This window comes from Lotus japonicus, chromosome 5, assembly GCF_012489685.1.
Source record: "Lotus japonicus ecotype B-129 chromosome 5, LjGifu_v1.2".
Classification (NCBI taxonomy): Eukaryota; Viridiplantae; Streptophyta; class Magnoliopsida; order Fabales; family Fabaceae; genus Lotus; species Lotus japonicus.
This window is the reverse complement of record NC_080045.1, coordinates 24815022-24835538: the sequence shown is the minus strand read 5'-3', so window position 1 is coordinate 24835538 and position 20517 is coordinate 24815022.

Below are 20517 nucleotides of genomic sequence, written 5' to 3'. Positions count from 1 at the left end.
CAACATGGCTTGAGAAAAGAGAAGTTAACTATACTGCCAACATGGCGTGAGCAAAAGGAAACTAGCATTTTCAGTTACCCAGTCCACTGACTTGACGAGCAAACCAAGCTGGCAAGTCCACAAGTCCGCAAGCGGCGAGAACGACTACTTTGTATTGGTGACAAGTTGGAGCAGGTGTATGATCTCTCGCCGGCGGGAAAGGTGGCAGGCATGGGTCATGTGCCGATCATTCAATCATTGACTGGCGGTGACCCCGATGAGCGACCGAACTTCGTTGTTGGTGTCAAACGTCAGGCGATGGCGTTTGATCCTTATAGTGGCGAGGCTTTTCGCGCCTTCCCTTATTTTAAAACCCTTTCAAATTTCTATCTGCCTCACGTGGCTGCCCCACGTGATGTGTTGGTTACATCAATTTCCCTCTTTCTCCGGAACCGTCACTTCACCTTTCATAACCGTCCCATCGTGCGCAGTAACTTCCCTTTGCACGCGACCCACCTCCCCAAAACCACCATGACTTCCAACCTTCCACACGCGTCCAACACGCGTCACCCTTCCAGCTTCTCCCCTTCTCCTATAAAAACCCTTCTTCCCCACTGTCATCCCTTTCCAAGACCCCTCTTCACTTCCCTAATCGCTTACCAATCTCCTTCTGCCCACTTCCGCTCCGGAGCCGTCGCTTATCACCCTTTCCGCTACCCACTCTTCACATCCTACTCCGGTGAGTCCCACTGTCCTTATCTTTACATCGCACACATACTGATCTTTTCTTTTCTTTCACTTCACTGCCTTCTAAAAATGGCTTCAAACCCTACCTCCCCTAATCACTCTTCTTCCTCCTCCGAAAGCGACCCTGACTCCACCGCTGCCGGCGGCCTCCGTTTAGAGGTTCCGGAGATCCCAGCTCACCGACTACAAACCTACGCCACTCTGCCCCTTCCAGTCCAAGTAGCCCCCAAACACGAGGCTATAGATCAACCTTCCATCTTCCAAGATAGCGATCCCATTGTGCAATTCGTGAACTCCCTGGGTGGCTTGTCCAATGACGATGAGTTTAACGCCAAACTCAGGATCTGGGTTTGCAGTCCCGGGGATCGCCCCTGGCTTCACAAGCCAGACGGCGACGTAAAGAGATCCCATTTTTTCTTTGCGTACGAATACATGTTTAGCGAGCTTGGAATCAGGCTTCCTTTCTCGCCCTTTGTCCAAACCGTCCTCCGCGACATCAACGCGGCTCCCTGTCAACTCCACCCTAACGCCTGGGCCTTCATTCGATGTTTTGAAATCTTAAGCGCCGCTGTCGGCATCGCCCCATCCCCCACCAGTTTCTTCTACCTTTACGACGTCGACCCCAAGTCCATCAAAAACAAAGGATGGATTTCCTTGAAGGCCCGAGCCGGCCGGAAGTGTTTGCATCCCCACAAAAGTAACGCGAAGTCCTCTTTCGCACGAAAGTACTTCCGTGTGGCGGTTCATCCCGCCTACCCAGAAGCATTCACCCTCAGAGACGGGACCGCCCTCTTTCCTCTTTACTGGACAGAGAAGCCCAACGGGATCACCGATCCTTCAGAGGATTCCTTGTCCGCCAACGATAAAGCCTTTCTTAATCTCCTTGCCCCACTTCCCATCCTTGACTGCACAACAGTCCTTGAGGGCGCTGACCTCTCAAGAACTCCCAAATACTTAGGTTGCCCATAGCTCACTTTTATTATTGACATTTCCTTTCTCGACTCCTATGTTATCACTAATCGTTTTTTTTATTGTTACAGAAGATATGAATTTCACGAACGCCGAGCTCCTGAAGGCCCGCGAGAGGAGAATGGCTCGCTTTTCCCCAAAATTCAACACTGAGGGCGACGCGAAAAAACGGGGCGATGCTGAGAACCAAGCCGAGAGCACCAAAGCTCCCAAGAGGAGAAGATTGACCAAAGCCTCCTCCAACGCCGGCACATCCAACCCTGGCGCTCAGCCCACCACTGCTGCTGCGCCTAAAGGCAAAAATGTCGCTGAAGCCTCTGTCGCCGCATCTACCGAGCCAACCGCCGTACCGGCTTCTTCTCCTGCCTCCGCCGGTGCGACCGCTGCTGCTGCCGCTGAGTCCTCCATTGGCGCCACAGTCGCCTCCGCCGGCGTTAACGCCACAAAAGCTGCTGCATCTTCCGACACTCCTATTGGAGATAAGGAAAAAGAAAATGAAACCCCAAAGTCTCCTCCTCGCCAAGATGCGCCTCCTAGCCCGCCCTCTACACATGATGCAGGCTCCATGCCTTCCCCGCCTCATCAAGGGGAAAAATCCTGTCCTGGCGCTGCCACTTCCTCTGAAGCAGCTCAAATTGAACAAGCCCCTGCTCCTGAGGTCGGTTCTTCAAGCTACTATAATATGCTCCCCAACGCCATTGAACCCTCAGAATTCTTACTTGCTGGTCTCAACCGTGACGTTATAGAAAAAGAAGTTTTGAGTCAGGGCCTGAATGTCACCAAGGAGGAGACTCTTGCTTGCCTCCTACGCGCTGGGTGCATCTTTGCTCACACGTTTGAGAAGTTCAATGCCGCCAACGTTGAAGCTGAGCGGTTGAAGGCCGAAAGTGCTAAGCATCAAGAAGCCGCCGCTGCTTGGGAAAAACGTTTCGACAAACTGGCGACGCAGGCAGGAAAAGACAAAGTCTATGCCGACAAGATGATTGGCACGGCGGGGATTAAAATCGGCGAGCTGGAGGATCAGCTGGCGCTGATGAAGGAAGAAGCAGATGAGCTTGATGCAAGCCTTCAAGCTTGCAAGAAGGAAAAAGAGCAAGCTGAGAAGGACTTGATCGCCCGAGGCGAGGCGCTGATTGCTAAGGAGTCAGAGCTTGCCATACTGTGCGCTGAGCTGGAGTTAGTGAAAAAGGCGTTGGCAGAGCAAGAGAAAAAGTCTGCGGAGTCCTTGGCCTTGGCGAAATCTGACATGGAGGCGGTGATGCAGGCTACGTCCGAGGAGATCAAGAAAGCGACCGAAACTCATGCCGAGGCCCTCGCCACGAAAGATGCTGAAATTGCTTCCCAACTAGCAAAGATCAAAAGTCTAGAGGACGAGCTGGCGACGGAGAAGGCCAAAGCCGTTGAGGCGAGGGAACAAGCCGCTGACATCGCCCTTGACAACCGCGAGCGCGGTTTCTACCTCGCCAAAGACCAGGCCCAACATTTGTACCCGAACTTTGACTTTAGCGCCATGGGAGTAATGAAAGAGATAACCGCCGCAGGACTGGTTGGTCCCGACGATCCTCCCCTGATTGACCAAAACCTCTGGACAGCGACTGAAGAAGAAGAGGAAGAAGAAGAACAGGATAAAGAAAACAATGAATAATGTAATTTTTAACATTACTTTTATCTTTTACTGTCACCTTGTAGTGTACTTTTCCGCCATTCGTCTATGTTTAAGCAACCTTTCGCCATAGCTTTTTATATCGCCGTTGGATATTTTGTAAGTCATATTGGAATGCTTTCGCCGTACACTAATCGCCTCGCCTTCCCTCCTATTCATTCGCCGACCTTATATCTTGCGCTATTTTTCACGCGTCATATGATTGAATTACGCCTAACGATTTCGTGCGTTAATTTTAACTAGGACTTGTTGCTTGGTATTCCACCACCAAGACTTTAGACGTTTTTTCCCTAATAGGAAGAAACGGCCTCCATTCTCGAGGACTTCGCCCGGGGCTTTGCCCGCTCGGGGCTTACAATGCTTGGATCCCAATGGCCATTTGGGGGTCCCAAGACTTTTGCCTAGTTAACGGCGCTCGTCGTATTCTGGCGAGACTTACCCAGCACATCGTTTACGGGACCGGCGATCACGTCAGACTTTCCGGAGGGTGATTCCCAGGCGTCAAAGGCCATTTGTGGAATCGCCACAACCTTCAGGGTTCCAGCAAGCCCCTTTGGGGATCAAGCTTGTCCCACTTAGTGATCGCCGTAATTCTTTATGTCGATCGGCAATTCCGATCGTCAGGGAATCCCTGGAATTTTTTTGGACACGAATTTCGTGAATTTTCGTCTTATTTTATTGATTTGTCGTTGCAGTACATTGGACAATTTGAAAACACTTCGGAAAATCTTAAAGATATCTGGCTCCGGCGATTCCGACTTGTTCACTTTCTCGCCTGCAATCAACTATAAAAGTAGCGCAAGCTCAAACCATTGAACGATCGAGGTAACCGCCTCCCATCAAGCTCTTCTAAGTGATAGGCCCCATTACCAAGAACTTTAATAATGCGGTAGGGCCCTTCCCAGTTGGGAGTAAGCTTGTTCCCCGGGGCTCCCGATCGCCACTTGAGGACCAGGTCGCCAACCTGCATATCTCGGACGCGAACCCTGCTGTTGAACTTTGCCGCCACGCGCTGCTTCATCGCTGTTTCCCGAATGTGCGCCTCGTCGCGCGTTTCCGACAAAAGGTCCAGCTCCACCGCCATGTTGGCCTCATTTTCCTCTTCAAAACCTGGTCGAGTCCGCCATGTAAAGTTGTCAATCTCCACCGGCAACATGGCATCTACCCCATAGGTCATTCTAAAGGGGGTTTCCCCTGTAGTAGATTGCTCGGTGGTGTTGTACGACCACAGCACCGCCGGAAGTTCATCCAACCAAGCTCCCTTAGCCTCCGCGAGCCGTCGTCTTAGTCCTCGTAGGATTACCCTGTTTGCAGATTCCACCTGCCCGTTCGTCTGCGGATGCTCAACAGAGGCGAACCTCATCTGTATGCCCATTTCCTTGCAGAACTCCCTTGTTTGACTGCTTGAAAACTGGGTCCCATTGTCAGATACGATCGCCCTTGGGATCCCGAACCTGCAAACAATACGCTTCCAGTAGAAATTGACTATCTTTGCAGAAGTAATCTTGGCCAAGGGTTCAGCCTCAATCCACTTAGTGAAGTAGTCCACCGCCACCAATATAAACTTCATTTGTGCCCTGGCGGTCGGGAAAGGTCCAACTAAGTCCACACCCCACATGGCGAAAGGCCACGGGGCGCTCATCGTTACCAACTCCTTTGGCGGTGCCTTAGACAAATCCGCGAACACTTGACACTCCTTGCACTGCTTCACGAAGTCCATACAATCTTTCCTGAGGGTGGGCCAGTAAAAACCCGCCCTCAACACTTTGCAAGCCAAAGACCTTCCCCCGATGTGGCTCGCGCACACTCCTTCATGTACTTCAGACATTATCGCTTCGTACTTCTCTGGCGATACACATTTCAACAATGGCGTCGAGAAACCACGGCGATACAAGTGTCCGTCAATGAGAGTGTAGTGACTCGCCTCCCGCTGCTGCTCCTTCGTGCATTGCTCCACTTCTGCCGGGTCCCCCGCCAAGATAGATATTATGGGATCCATCCATGTTCTCCCTCTGTTTACGCAGGACATGAGCTCGCCTTCGATGCTTGGGTACGCCAGCGTTTCCTGAATCACACTTTTGTTATTGCCGGGCTTCCGCGTGCTCGCCAGTTTGGCTAGCGCGTCCGCCCGCTGATTTTCTGCCCGAGGAACGTACTCTACCACGACCTCTTGAAAGAGTGTCATCAAATACCGTACCCGCTCAAGGTACTTGATCAGATTAGGATCTTTGACCTGGAAAGTTCCCTTCACTTGATTCTCCACCAATTGTGAGTCCGTTCTTATCAACAAACTCCTGATCTTCACTTCCCTGATGAACTCTGCCGCCAACAACTTGTCGACCTCCTGTTGCACCGCCTTCCCTTTGTCGCCACCCAAGCGCCTCCTAAGTTGTGAAACTGGCTTGACACTTGGATTCAATGCTAACCGATGGCATATGAAATTTGGATTAATTCCAGGCATGTCTTTGCAGCTCCAAGCAAACAAGTCTAAGTTCTCCCCAAGCAGTTTTGTCAGGCGCGTCTCCTGCTCTTCCGTCAGTCTGGTCCCAATCTTCAAAGTGCGATCGCCAAACTTTAGCGCCTTCGTTTCCTCAATTGGCGTGGGCCTATTTACTCGCCCCTCGCCCCGGGGATCAAGATTTTCATCCGAAGCTTCGATTTCATAACATCTATGACCAACCAACGCACTCTTCTTGCCGTACAAGTTAAGGCAATTATTGTAACACTCCCTCGCCATCTTCTGGTCCACTTTCAGCTTTCCCACCTTTCCACTGCTTAGCGGATACTTGACCGCCAAGTGGGCTGTCGAAATTACAGCACAAAGGCGATTCAACGTATTTCGCCCAAATCAACTATAAAAGTAGCGCAAGCTCAAACCATTGAACGATCGAGAAAGGAAGCCTGATTCCAAGCTCGCTAAACATGTATTCGTACGCAAAGAAAAAATGGGATCTCTTTACGTCGCCGTCTGGCTTGTGAAGCCAGGGGCGATCCCCGGGACTGCAAACCCAGATCCTGAGTTTGGCGTTAAACTCATCGTCATTGGACAAGCCACCCAGGGAGTTCACGAATTGCACAATGGGATCGCTATCTTGGAAGATGGAAGGTTGATCTATAGCCTCGTGTTTGGGGGCTACTTGGACTGGAAGGGGCAGAGTGGCGTAGGTTTGTAGTCGGTGAGCTGGGATCTCCGGAACCTCTAAACGGAGGCCGCCGGCAGCGGTGGAGTCAGGGTCGCTTTCGGAGGAGGAAGAAGAGTGATTAGGGGAGGTAGGGTTTGAAGCCATTTTTAGAAGGCAGTGAAGTGAAAGAAAAGAAAAGATCAGTATGTGTGCGATGTAAAGATAAGGACAGTGGGACTCACCGGAGTAGGATGTGAAGAGTGGGTAGCGGAAAGGGTGATAAGCGACGGCTCCGGAGCGGAAGTGGGCAGAAGGAGATTGGTAAGCGATTAGGGAAGTGAAGAGGGGTCTTGGAAAGGGATGACAGTGGGGAAGAAGGGTTTTTATAGGAGAAGGGGAGAAGCTGGAAGGGTGACGCGTGTTGGACGCGTGTGGAAGGTTGGAAGTCATGGTGGTTTTGGGGAGGTGGGTCGCGTGCAAAGGGAAGTTACTGCGCACGATGGGACGGTTATGAAAGGTGAAGTGACGGTTCCGGAGAAAGAGGGAAATTGATGTAACCAACACATCACGTGGGGCAGCCACGTGAGGCAGATAGAAATTTGAAAGGGTTTTAAAATAAGGGAAGGCGCGAAAAGCCTCGCCACTATAAGGATCAAACGCCATCGCCTGACGTTTGACACCAACAACGAAGTTCGGTCGCTCATCGGGGTCACCGCCAGTCAATGATTGAATGATCGGCACATGACCCATGCCTGCCACCTTTCCCGCCGGCGAGAGATCATACACCTGCTCCAACTTGTCACCAATACAAAGTAGTCGTTCTCGCCGCTTGTGCGCTTTGTTTTGATCGCCTCCATTGCGCCACTGGCCTTGACGATTTCCTTGATATCCCGCCCGAATCAACTTGTCAATCTCCCGCTGCAAAGTCCGACAGTCATCCGTATCATGCCCGGCGGACCGGTGGAACTCGCACCACTTCTTGGGATTGGCGTCCCGTGGCTGATACTTTGGGGCCTCCGGCTCATCCACTAGATTTGCGTCGCTTGCCCCACGGAGCGTATCCGATACATCTGTGTTCATCACCATATCAGTTTCCTCCCGCTGGCGATGAGACTTAGATTGCCAAGGCCGACGTTGTTCATAATCATCGCGCCGTGGATACAACTGTTCCTTGGTCGGTTTGAATACCGACTTCCCCTTACCCGGCCTCTGCTGTTTGCCTTCCCCCTTATCTTCGCCGCTCCTATCTTTTTTCACGCGCTTGGGCGACGTGTCGCCCTTTTCCAACTTCGCGCGCTTTCTTTTGAAAGCGTCGTCCTCCTCGTCGAGAATATAAGTGCTGGCACGAGCACGCATCTCTCCCATCGAGCGCGCCGGCTTACGTGTCAATTTGCTGTTCAACCCTCCCGGCAGCAAACCGTTTTTAAATGCTAAAGCACAAGCTCGAGGCTCCTCGTCCTCTACCTTTACCGACGCCGCGCTATACCTTGCCATGTACTCTTTCAGTGACTCCCCTTCCTGCTGGCGAATATTGTATAGGTCATTGATTGTCACCGGCTGATTCTTATTTGCCGAGAATTGCACTAGAAACTTGGATGAGAAGTCTCTGAAATTTGAAATCGATCCACGCGGCAAAGTTGTGAACCACGCCATCGCCGTCGATTTGAACGTCGATGGAAACATCCTGCACTTCACCGCATCTGACGCCGCAATTATCACCATCTTCGTATTAAAATACAGAAGATGATCTTTCGGATCGGAATCTCCGCTGTAAGAATCCAGAACTAACGTTTTCATGTTATCCGGAATCGCCACATTCTCAACATCTTCCGAGAACGGACGGAACTCAGCCACGGAGTCTGCTTCTCTGCTTCCATCATCTCGCTGCTCGCGACGGTAGAAATCTAACTGAGCCTGTAGATGCTCATTCCGCTGCTGGATGTTGCCAATACTGCGCATCAAATGGCGCCATTGCTCCTGTGTCACCGCCGGCTGTTGTTCCGGAGCAGGTGAATTCTCTGGTGAGCGCTCCAGAGATCCCACCTGTGAAGGCGATGGAGGAGGTGGTGGTGATGGAAGAGGAGAAGGCGACTGTACTCCTGTCGTTCGCACCGGAGAATCCAAGTCCACACGATGAGGCCGCCGAGGCGGCGAAATCCGCTGTCGCATTGGTGAATGATGCTGCCTCCTGCGTCGAGTCTCCATCCAAACCAGAAACGATGCAAACTCGATCGGAGAACCAACACTAGTCACAGAATTAAAATCAGAAAACTAGAGAATTGCCTAATCACAATCAGAGGTAACTTCATGCACAATCAATCCACGTGAATGGGAGGGGTTCGTTCCCCACAGACGGCGCCAAATGTTCTGGGAATGAACATTGAGGAAAGGTATATGTTCTAGGAATGGACATTGAAGAGAGGCATAGTACCTAGAGGGATTGTGCCAAGAGAGAGTGAGAATGAGAGAGAGTGCTGAATTTCAAGTGTTATTTCATCAAATGAGCCAAAAGTCCCCTCCAATTGATAACTACCTCCTATTTATAGAGCTTGGGTACTACCTATTGGGCCAATTGGGCCTCCGAGGTCAAGGCCCAACTGAAGGCCAGGGCCCCGCCTCAGGGCGGGATACATGCTGGGCGTTGCCCCTCTAGGGGCTCGCCCAGTCCAGGGTTGAAGTACCACTTGTGCTTCATTTCAATATAATATATATTGCTTATCAAAAAAAAAGAAAAATATATGAGATTCAAATCGCTTGTTTTAAACACTTATGACATATTTCGCATAATCGTTTTAGATGAGGGTTAAGCCTATATATAGAATATAGTATTAATTGAATAACAAAAATTTAACTGAAATTCATCTATATACTTTAGAAAAAAGGAAGGTTGTGAGCCCCACCTACATGATTTGACACTCCAAGAATAACTCTCACACAACCCCCCTCTTTGCCTGACAAGTGTCACCTTCTTATTGATTTGGATCAAAATAGTAGAAGCCCATTTTGATTTCAGTTTTTTATGGAGGCCCATTATTGTAAGTCTTTTGAATGCTAGTTTTATTTTTATTGTTTTTGAGCCCCTCATTAATTGTTAACATAAAATTTGAATACATATATCATGGATTATCATTTTTCAAAAAAATTCGAAATACTTACTCATTTTCTATAATTACTCATTATGCAGGGTCATGGACTCTAACAGATTAGACTAAAGAACTTTTTTTTTTTAATAAATTGATTTGGCATAAATTTTCATTTTTTTAATATTTTATAAAAAATGAATTAAGACATTTTTTTTCAAAATCTGATCTCTGCTTGATTTGTTTCAAATTTAAAAAAAAAACGGAAAAATTCTTTAAAATAGAGTTTCACTCAGGAAAATCAATGTGTCAAGTTAAAAAAAAAATTTTGCTACCTGCATATCACGTTAAAAACATAGTTTCATAACATGATGTGCCACCGATATCAGTGGGATAGTATTAGTATTATGTGTGAAATTATAAATGCTCTTAATTGTATATTGTAATAAAAACTAATTCTGAAATAATCAAGATCAAAATTGAAGGAAAAATTAATACAACCAGGGAATAATATTGTAGTTACAAATCTTTCATTAATAACTTTATTTTGGAAACAATTTTAAAAGTCATTAATTTTAAATTTTCGTCCCTCATAAGTTATAGCCACAATTAGTGTAACAAAATTTACTCCATAATTTCTGTTTTATTTTTTTTTATAGGCAAATGTTAGTGGTTAATTGCTAGTAATTAGAAATTCCCTTCAAAATTCCCTTCCAGGATTCGAACCCTGGACCTTCCCCTCCCCACCCTTATGTCTTCTAGCTCTTACCACTTGAGCTAACCCTCGGGGACATAATTTCTGTTTTATTAGTTTTTAATTATGGAAACAAATAAATGCATTTACGTAAGGAATCAATTACGAAAGGAAAAGCGTTTAGGAATCAATTAGAAATTTCATCCAAAAAAATATATAAAATACACGGTGGTAAGCATCATTCTGCATTCACCTACTCCATGGAACCAAGCAAGGAGGGGGGTTCTGGTGAGGCCAGGGCAAAGAGAAAGACAATATTATCAAATAGAAGAAATTGTGGTACCTCATCAAGTTCATCCAACCCCAATTGTTCTACCTTAGATATCAATACTCAAGCTCTACATGCACCTGCTTCAATTTCAAGAAATTTATTTTCAACTCCTGCAAAGAGCTCTTCAAAACACCACTCCCAACAAGTTATAATAGCAGTGCAAAAAAACCAAGGGCTAAAGCATGTCAATCCCATTCAAACGATGAAAATTCTCCAATCATTGGTAATGTATATGGTTTTTTGTTTTGTTTTTTAGAGTGGTTATAATCCATATCTTTGGTTTACATTCCAGTATGAATCATTTTAATTTTATAATTTTTTGTTGTAGAATCCAGCATTATTAACAAAACTCAATTAGTTTTTAGTAATAGGAAAAATGATATGGTTATTCTCTTTATTGTTGACAGCATAAAAATATATCAAGCAATTTATTGATCATCCAATTTGAAGGTTTATTGACGTTTCTATAAGGTTAGTTTAACATTTTCAAATTATACACAGTTTATATTTGTATTGGTTACTGATTATTACACTTATATTTTTTTTCTTTGTAGGTTCTATAGTTCAAATATGTTTGATTGACAACAAGAACGGTTATGAAGTTTTTATCATTAATCATGGACTACAACTTCTAATAAGGGTTCATGTTGTTGTCATTGTTACGTTTATCTTATTTCAATTTCAATGTAATGCATTACTTAAAAACTTGGTTTTTATTACTATTCAAGTGTTGACATTGTGAGGTATCTACAACTTCATCAAATTATTTATTTACAGTGGTCAATTCATTTACATATTTGTAACATATGTTCGGTTTCATATCTGTTATACTTACTGAAAAGAGGCTAAATTAAGTTAAAACATATTACTACTGATTCATCTTTACAATAAGTTTAATCACAGATAAAGAACACTAGTTATATAAGATTTTTTGCTAAAAGGTCCGAGGGAGTCATGACACCCTGAAAGTCCTCCCCTGCAACTCAAGAGTCATGAAGCTCGTGAAATTACTTCGCATCAAATGTTGACAAATGGCACTGCAGATATGGCCCATAAATCATACAAAGCAGCAACCCATCTCTTCAGACCGTGAGAACAGTACTTACTGGTCCAACATTAAAGTTAATTGGAGCTTCATTTCTCCATCACCATTTTCACTAAAGTGTTCTAAAAAGTGAGGTTGGGGCGTGGATTTTGTGCGAAGAAAAAGAACTCAAATCTCCACTTTTGTGGTTCTTAGGCTTGTTACGTGGAAACGAAAGTCAAATCCGTTTCTGATGTCCTCCATGAACATTGGAAGGTTTTGGTCAAATTTGCTTTATTTGGTGCACATACCATGTGAATTTATTTCCTTGATGATCTAGCAGAGCAATAAGTAAGGCGGAGGTTAAAGAAACTTCAAGACCTTTTGTTCCAAGATGTTTCATATGTATATTTTTACAAATTCGGGTTATTTTCATTAATGTTAATTTATCATGAAAAATATTAAATTTGATTTGTCACATTCTGATTTTAGATCTATCCGGCTTGAACACGATTAAACATGTGGTTAAAAAATATGCTGGTTTACTAAAGCGAGTAATTAGCTAATACATGACTCATTCAAAATAATAATAATTGGGATCTGATTTTCTAACACATTTATTTTTCACACTCTACCTTTGCACTTCCTTTTCTAAAGTATAATGAAAATTGCAAGATTATATTATATATATTTCTGCGTCTGTAAAAATTTATATTATATTTTTATAAATTTGATAAAGTTATATGTTTGTGTATGGAGAAATTATTTGAAGATTTCATCATAAGACCAAAAAAAGTGTCTGAAACTAACTTATATGTATAAAAAAAACAATTCAACCGTACCCCTTTGATTATTTATATTTTTGTATGTTTAACTATTTCACTTACTCTTGACTGACTATGAAAATTAAAAAAGTTGGAGTATCTCATTACAAATATAAAAATGAACAAAATTATATGTTGTAACGATAAAAGTGTGTGACGCACTAAGGAACCACATTCAAAGTGATAAAATATGAAATTCGTAGCACATTTATCCCCAAAAAATTTAGTTCATCTAATATTATATTTTTCTCAAATATTACGAAAGTCGAAAATTTCCCGAATAATTAGAGATGATTAATGTCGTGCGGGATCGAGTGTGAAAGTTTTTGAATGGTAACATTTTTTTAATTCATGAAAAATAATATAGAGCAAGAAAAGAAACTAAGAAAAAAAAAGGGCCTTTCAACAATAATAGAGTCTCCAACTCAACATCCGGGACATCAAATATACAAACCCCAGCTATGAGAGGGACGAACGAGCACCCAACCTGAGTAATGATATATACACACCTCATCTTTTAAACACTTCATTTCCACTTATTTTTATTTCTACCTCTCTCATCTTATTATCTATCATATCTCATACTTTCTCTCTCCTACTTTTTCTTTTCTTCCTATCTCTTTCCTCCTCCACCTCCTTCCACCTCAAAATGAGGTGTGAAGAAAACATTTTCCCAAACGACAACAAAGTGAACAGGGATGAGGTTGGTGGCAAGGAATTACCGGCGACAGGTGTTGGCATCAGCGACAGAGGTAATGGTGTCCCCGTTGTTGGCGGAAGCACAAGGTTGCAGATGGGCACTTAGTGTTGCTCACGAGCAGGGGTGTATCCAGAAATTTTTCGTTGCAGGGGCCGAAATGAAAGATTAAAAATTGTCATTGGATATTGAATCAACTAATACAAAAATTTATTTGAATACAACTCTTAGTTCTTTAATACTACTAAATTTATACTCCCTCCGATCCTATTTATAAGCATGAAAGAGAAGAAAAATCTTGGTCTTTTTTATAAGAACCAAATGAAAGTTTGAGCTATATTAATTATTTTTTTCCAATGATGCCCTTATTAATTCTAACTTGTAGAATGTGTCTCATTAATTATTCTCTCTCTTTCCCACTTTCCAACACGAATAACAAAGGGTAATTTTGGAAGTTTATTTTGATTCAAGACAAATTTAATGCATTTTATCTAGTTTTACTACATTTCTTAAACTATGTGAATTTTTTTTTGTTGCTTATAAATAGGACCGGAGGGAGTATATTATTGCAGCAACTATGATTTTTCAACAATTTTTCGCTTCATATATACAATTAATACATTTATGAGAAGATCATCTTCAATCTTGTTGCGAACTCGAGTCTTAACAACTTTTATTGCAGAAAAAAATCGCTATATAGATACTATTGAAATAGGAAGTTCCAAAACAAGATATATCAATTTAGCTAAAAGACAAAAAGATCGCTATAAAGTAGACATTTTTCCTAAATTAAAATCTCGGGAAACGTCTGAATGATAATGTCTTAGCTGGAACTACAAATTTCTTTCATAGTTGAAAGGACTGACAAAGGGTATCATTGATTCCCAATATTTATTTCATTACATTTAACATAAAAGCAAATTCAAAACTCAACAATTTTTTAGAAGTTGCTCTTGTATCTTTTCGTTGAGAAGAATTAAATGCATTCTCATTTATATTTTCAAGAACCTTAGCAATTTCACCAAATAAGTTTATCAAACTTGTTATTAATTTAAAATGAGAACTAAAATTGAGGGATGAGACTAAAATTCTACAACAACAACAAAACTTTGTAGGGGCGAAATATGACCACAAACAAAACTATATAAAAATACCTATAGTTGATGAAAAAATTAAAATTCTTGCGAGGGTCGTGGCCCTTGTCAGCCTCCCTAGATACGCCCTTGCTCGCGAGCTGGGTTTCAGGAACATAGTTATGGAGATTGACCGTTTACTCCTTTATCATGCATGGGTGGCTTGCCTAGATAGTCCTTCATATCTCTCTACTCTTATACATGATATTCTTTGTATGGAACATAGTTTTGAGTCCCGTAAGTTGGTCCATGTGAAAAGGCATTGTAATGCCGTTGCGGATTCCCTTGCTAGGATGACGTTTAATTCTCTCCGTCAAGTGTGGATTGAGGATTATCCATCTATTTTGTATCCGCTTTTATCGTTTGATGTACCGTCATTTACTTCACATTAATATATTTGAAGTTGAATGTAAAAAAATTAAACCCTCAAATATAATTGTAGGCCATATATATACAATGAATCCCATGAGTGCTTTTATTATTATTATTATTATTATTATTATTATTATTATTATTATTATTATTATTATTATTATTATTATGTTTGGAAACCTATATGTTTTCCTTTTTTAGAAAAAAAATCTCTTTACTTTCCACCCTTAATTGGAAGTTTAATACGTGTAGCTGTAGGCATATATAGAAATAGTCAAAAGGGCTACAAGGTTCTCAAATTTGGTGCGCAAAAGCACACAGTACGGAGTTATTCTTCTCAAGGGGAATGGCCAACGCAGGCCATCAAATATGGGCCTCTTTTATATGTCATCTCATGAAGTTAAAGAAGCACTTTGCTTTCATTCTTGGACCATTTCCTATTAGTGGTTTAGAGCTGCTTATGAGTTTTTAAGAGCTTATCCTATTCGCTAAAACATCTTCTTTATCAATTTTATATCTCTCGAATATTTGACATATGTTGGAAAATACTATCCCCATTTCTGACCTTATATTGTTTTCATTTTTTTTGTTTTAGAAGTCAAATACTATTTTTCTCAAATTTTAAAAATATATACCCTCTTTTAACAATGGTGTCACCAACAAGGTTGTTGATATACTAGTAAGCAAGTTATAGGACATAAGAGTTGGGTGAGATGATGGTGAATGGTTCAGGGTTCGAACCATAAAGAGAGACTAATTTACTAACATTACTAACAACTAACATTTGTCTATAAAATAAATCATAGTAACCAAGTTAGACCCCACGTAAAAATGAGAGTACAAACTCAAATGAGGGGAAAAATATTTGAATGTGGTATAATGGGGGAACCCATGACGGGTGAAGTCCCTGCAAAAGACACTATGATACTCAGATCAACAAGTTTAGAGAGAAAATTCAAAATCTAGAAAAGTAATACGGCACAAATCTAGAAAATCTCAAGATCATAAGAATGTCACTTTGACATTTTTATTTGAAGCAAAAGAAGTTTTTTTTTTCATACAAAATCAATTACTGACGGAAATAATTGTCGATAATTATCGACAGACACAGTCCTGGGTAAGTTACCAACGGAAAAATCCTTGGGTAAATTACCGACGATCTAATTACTGTCAATTTTTAAAACTGTCAAAAAAAATTACGGACGATGTGAATATCCACAATTTTTTAAATGTCAGTAATTAGTATTACCGACGATTTTTCCTGAGACCCTCGGTAATATGCATCTTCATTTTAGTGATGGTTACTAGGTACAAATATGTTTATTATGACATGAATACCTTATTTTGAATAAAAAATTTGAGGGATCAAAACCTATGAGAAATTATTTTATGGACAAATTAGATTCACACATATATTTGAGGGACTAAAACCATTTCTGTTGAGTTTGAATTAAATTAATTTTTAAATTAGTATGATCGTCATGAATTAATTATTTTACCAGCAGATTTGATTTTGAATGTAATAAAGAAGATGATATGTGAGAGATATATAACGTAATGTTGTTGATTGAAAACTACATACATCTCAGAAATTTTACTAAAGATTCCATGGACGCACAGAAGCATTAAGTCATTTTCAGTCCATAATTTGCAAGCTTTGCGTAGACCTAATTATCTTCTGTTGAAGTTCAATTGTTATTTCTAAGGACGTGAAGAATTCAATTGGCATCAAAGTACTTGACAGAGAGTAAAAAGATCGAATAAAGTAGAAGAAAATTCATGCTGATCATCTATATATAGAATTCTCAGTTGTCCATGCCATCGAGAGCAACAAGACACGGATCGCCTATAAAAAAAAAAAACAAGACACGGATCAAAAGATAGATATTTTAAGTGCCTAATTAATACAAATTAAACAAATGATTAAAAAACAAAAGGCTTAATCCTCAAATTAGTCTCTGTCTTTGTCTCGCCGTCTGATCTAAGTCCCTCCCTGGAAAAATTTGTGGAAAACGTCTTCATCAATGCAAAATGTGTGGAGCCAGTCCTCACCGGAGCTCAGTGATGAAATGGCAGGATGACAAAATAAATGAAGCTGATGTGGAATTTAAAAAAATATAAATAAAAAAAATTGCACATCATATAATTAACAAATTAAACCTATTTCTATTTCTAACCCTAATTTAATTAACCAAATTTAATTCCTCAAAGTTATCCTAATTCTCCCAAATTAACCCAATTTTCAATTGCATCAAATAAAAGTACAGTCCATCAGTTCTTCCTCTTCTTCTCCTTCCCAATCTTCTTCTTCTTCTTCTTCTTCCTCTGTCATTCTTCTTCTTCTTCCTTTCTTCTTCTTCTTCTATTTTCTTCTCCTTTATTTCCCGTTTTAGATGATGGGTAAGAAGGGAACCCATTTGAGCCAATCTCGGATCCAAGGCTCGCTGTGCATATTACGAGACTCTTGTCAATCAAGAAGCTTTTTGACCTTTTCACAAGTGGGTGAGGATTAAGATCAGACGACGATACAAAGACAATAACCAATTTGAGGATTAAGCCAAAACAAAAAGTTCGACTCATATTTTGTTTACTATGTGGTCCCTTCTAATTGGGCCACTAATCTTTTTTTTTTGGACAAAGGTTGAATTTTCATTCAATAAAAGGGCTGGGCCCAATGGTACATGCTAATAACGACACTGTAGAAATCAAAAGGAAGGCAAAGCCCAAACATTGAGGCATGGTTCTACTCGCTAATACAAAGCTAAGTACCAAACTGAGGAAAATAGAAGGGAAAGCAGTAGGAATCACGTGCCAGGTCAAGTCATTCGATCAAGTCGGTACAGCTGGATGTGGGAACCGAAACAAGCCATGTGAGCTAGTGGCATAAATTGGGTAAATAGCCAAGTTGGTCCCTGAATGTGCCAGCCGCCTTCAAGTTGGTCTCTAAACTTCTAAAATGCCTCCCGTGGTCCCTGAATGTGGCAAAACACATTCATGCTAGTCCCCGACGTTAAAAAAATGAGACTGCCGTTAACGGAAGTCGGACCTGGAATTTTATTTTCCATCAATGAGGGCTGATGTGGAAATTATTTAGTTTCCCCCAAAAAAATGAAACTCACAGGACACGTGTCAGAGACTTATAGGCAGAAATGGTGGTCAAATTGGTCTCTGCCACCTTAATTAACTTAAGATAAAATTAAACAACCAACCTTCATCTTGCTTATAAAAAAAAAAAGCCAACCTTCATCTTCTTCCTCCTCCCTCAACCTTCATCTTCTTCCTCCCAACTCCTTCAAAATTAGAAACCCAACACCATTGAAGCCCCACCAAACACCACCACTACCACCACCAAATCCCCTCTCTCACCCAACACCACCACCACCACCGAAACCCTCTTCCACCAACACCAACCTCCCTCAACCTTCATCTTCTTCCACCAAATCAAATCTCAGATTCGGAGGCTCCAAATCCAGCTACTCCACCAGATGCGAGATTTCGACAAAGGTGGAGACTTTGCATCTGCATCTGGGTTGTCCAGTTTCGCATCTAGTTGAGAACTGAGAGGGGTTTTGCAAGGAGAAGTGGGTGGGGTGGAGAAAGGTTTTGGATTGAGTGAGAGGAAAGAGTTTATGGGAAGTAGGAAAGTTGAGAACTTTGAGATTGCAATAAGAAGAAGATGGGGTTTTGAAGAGAAAAAATCTGAACAAGATGCGAACAAAATCTGAAAATCTGAACAAGATGGGTTGAAAACTCTCATTGTGAAAATTAACTCATTGTTGAAGTTTACTGGGTTCAATTTGTCATGAAGTTCGAAGCTTTTTGGATCTGAATGCTATTATTACCACTTTTTCTTTCAGAGGGTTGTGCAAGGATGCTCTGGATGCATTTAGGTTGACGTTTAATAGAGGAATGACACCAAACTCTGTTACCCTTTCCAGTATGTTACCAGTATTAGGAGAATTTGGATTTTTTAAGTCAGGAATGGAAGTCCGTGCATTTACTTTGAGGATGGGTATTGAGTTTGATATTTTTATTGCTAATTCTATGATAGATATATTCAAATTGTGGATGCCTAAACCTTACTCAGAATGTCTTTAATATTTCTGTCAGGGATGAAGTTTCCTACAATATACTAATAATTGGCTGTTTTGAAACAAGTGAATGTTTTGAGTCTCTAAGTTTGTTTTCAGAAATGATACTCGCGGGCATGAGTCTCTGGGTTTGATTTTCAATAGAAGAAGATGAACAAAAATAAATTTAACATTAGAAAAAATTAGGGGTTTTAATTTTATTTTTTCTTGAATTAGAAATTTTTCTGGGTTTCTGAGTTTCAAATTTAAACTTTAAGATGAAGAAGATAATAGAGGTTGAAAATGATTAGGGATGAAGATGACAAAATTATGATAGAAATTCACTTTTTTTTTTTTTTACATTGGGGACTAGTTTGCTACATTCAGGGACTAATTTGACGTATAAATTTTTTTCCCAACATTCTAGTTCCACGTAGGCATTCCACGTAAGTAAAAAAAATTACAAAAAAAAGATTCAGTTAACGGCAGTCTCATTTTTTAACGTCAAGGACTAGCGTGAATGTGTTTTGCCACATTCAGGGACCACGGGAGACATTTTAGAAGTTTAGGGACCAACTTGAAGGCGGCTGACACATTTAGGGACCAACTTCACTATTTACCCGGCATAAATTGGAGAGAGTGAAATTGATTAAAGCAAATCTACCACTTACACCTAACATGCTTCCCTGTTACAAGAGACAACTTTCTCAGACTTCAACAGGTTGTGAAGAGACCATTCGGTGTTGCCTGGGAGTAAGAGCTCGATCTAGGTCTCTTTGAAGTGCCTCCTTTAGCTTCCGAGGGGGGTGTAAAGCCCAATTTCCAGAAAGTAAACCATTAATGCTGATCTTTGCAGCTATGTGCGCACTATTGTTGTCGTCTCTTCCTACCCAGTTGAAGCTCCATCTTGGTTTATTGGCCTTCCAAGTGAGGATATCTTGGATGAGGTGCTGTACCTCCCCCCACTTGTAAATCATTCTGGCATGCTCTAATTAGGAGAAGACTATCGGACTCAAATATTACATCTTCCATGTTGAGATTGGAGGCAGTCATGGTAGCCTCTCTAAGTGCCACTGCTTCAGCCATCAAGGGAGTGCAAGCCTCAAAGCGTTTTGTTGTAGAGAATATGAGAATACCTCTATCATCTCTGAAGATAATTCCGCCAGCTCCTTTCCTTCTTTCCTTCTTGAAAGCTGCATCTACGTTGCATTTGATGTAGCCCGCCGGTGGAAGCCTCCATTGATGAATTGGCGGAGCACGAGGTGGCAACAAAGGGCTTGGAGGTACTTTGGCCACTAACCTTTTAAAAAGAAAAAAAAAGAAGAGCAAAGTTTTTTTTACTCTGGGTTGTAGCCCATGTTTCACCTTTGAAGGGTATTAAATTTGTAAATAAGAAGGCACACCGCAAACACAAAATGGTTTTTGAGGGAGCCGCCTATGGTGAGTACAATAAAACGGGTGCCATCCGTGCCCCTCGTGTATAAAGTTTTCATGATAGGGGGGACATGTGTGTATACCATTGCAGAGCCGTTGGATATATTAGTTTTTAATTTGTGTGGCTGGGATTCGCTGAGGGTGACGGGATGACGGAGCAGGTAGGAAAAAAATGAATTAAACTAAAAAATGAATTAAAATAGTTAGAATTCAGATAAAATTAATTACCGATGGATGGGTAATTTGGTAATAACATTCCTTATGATTAAAATGATAAATAATGAATCATAAAATTGACCGAAGCCTTGCCCTGCGCTGTAATTAACATTTGATAATTATTATAAGAGGAGGGCTCCACTTACTCCAAGAGTAAAGAGT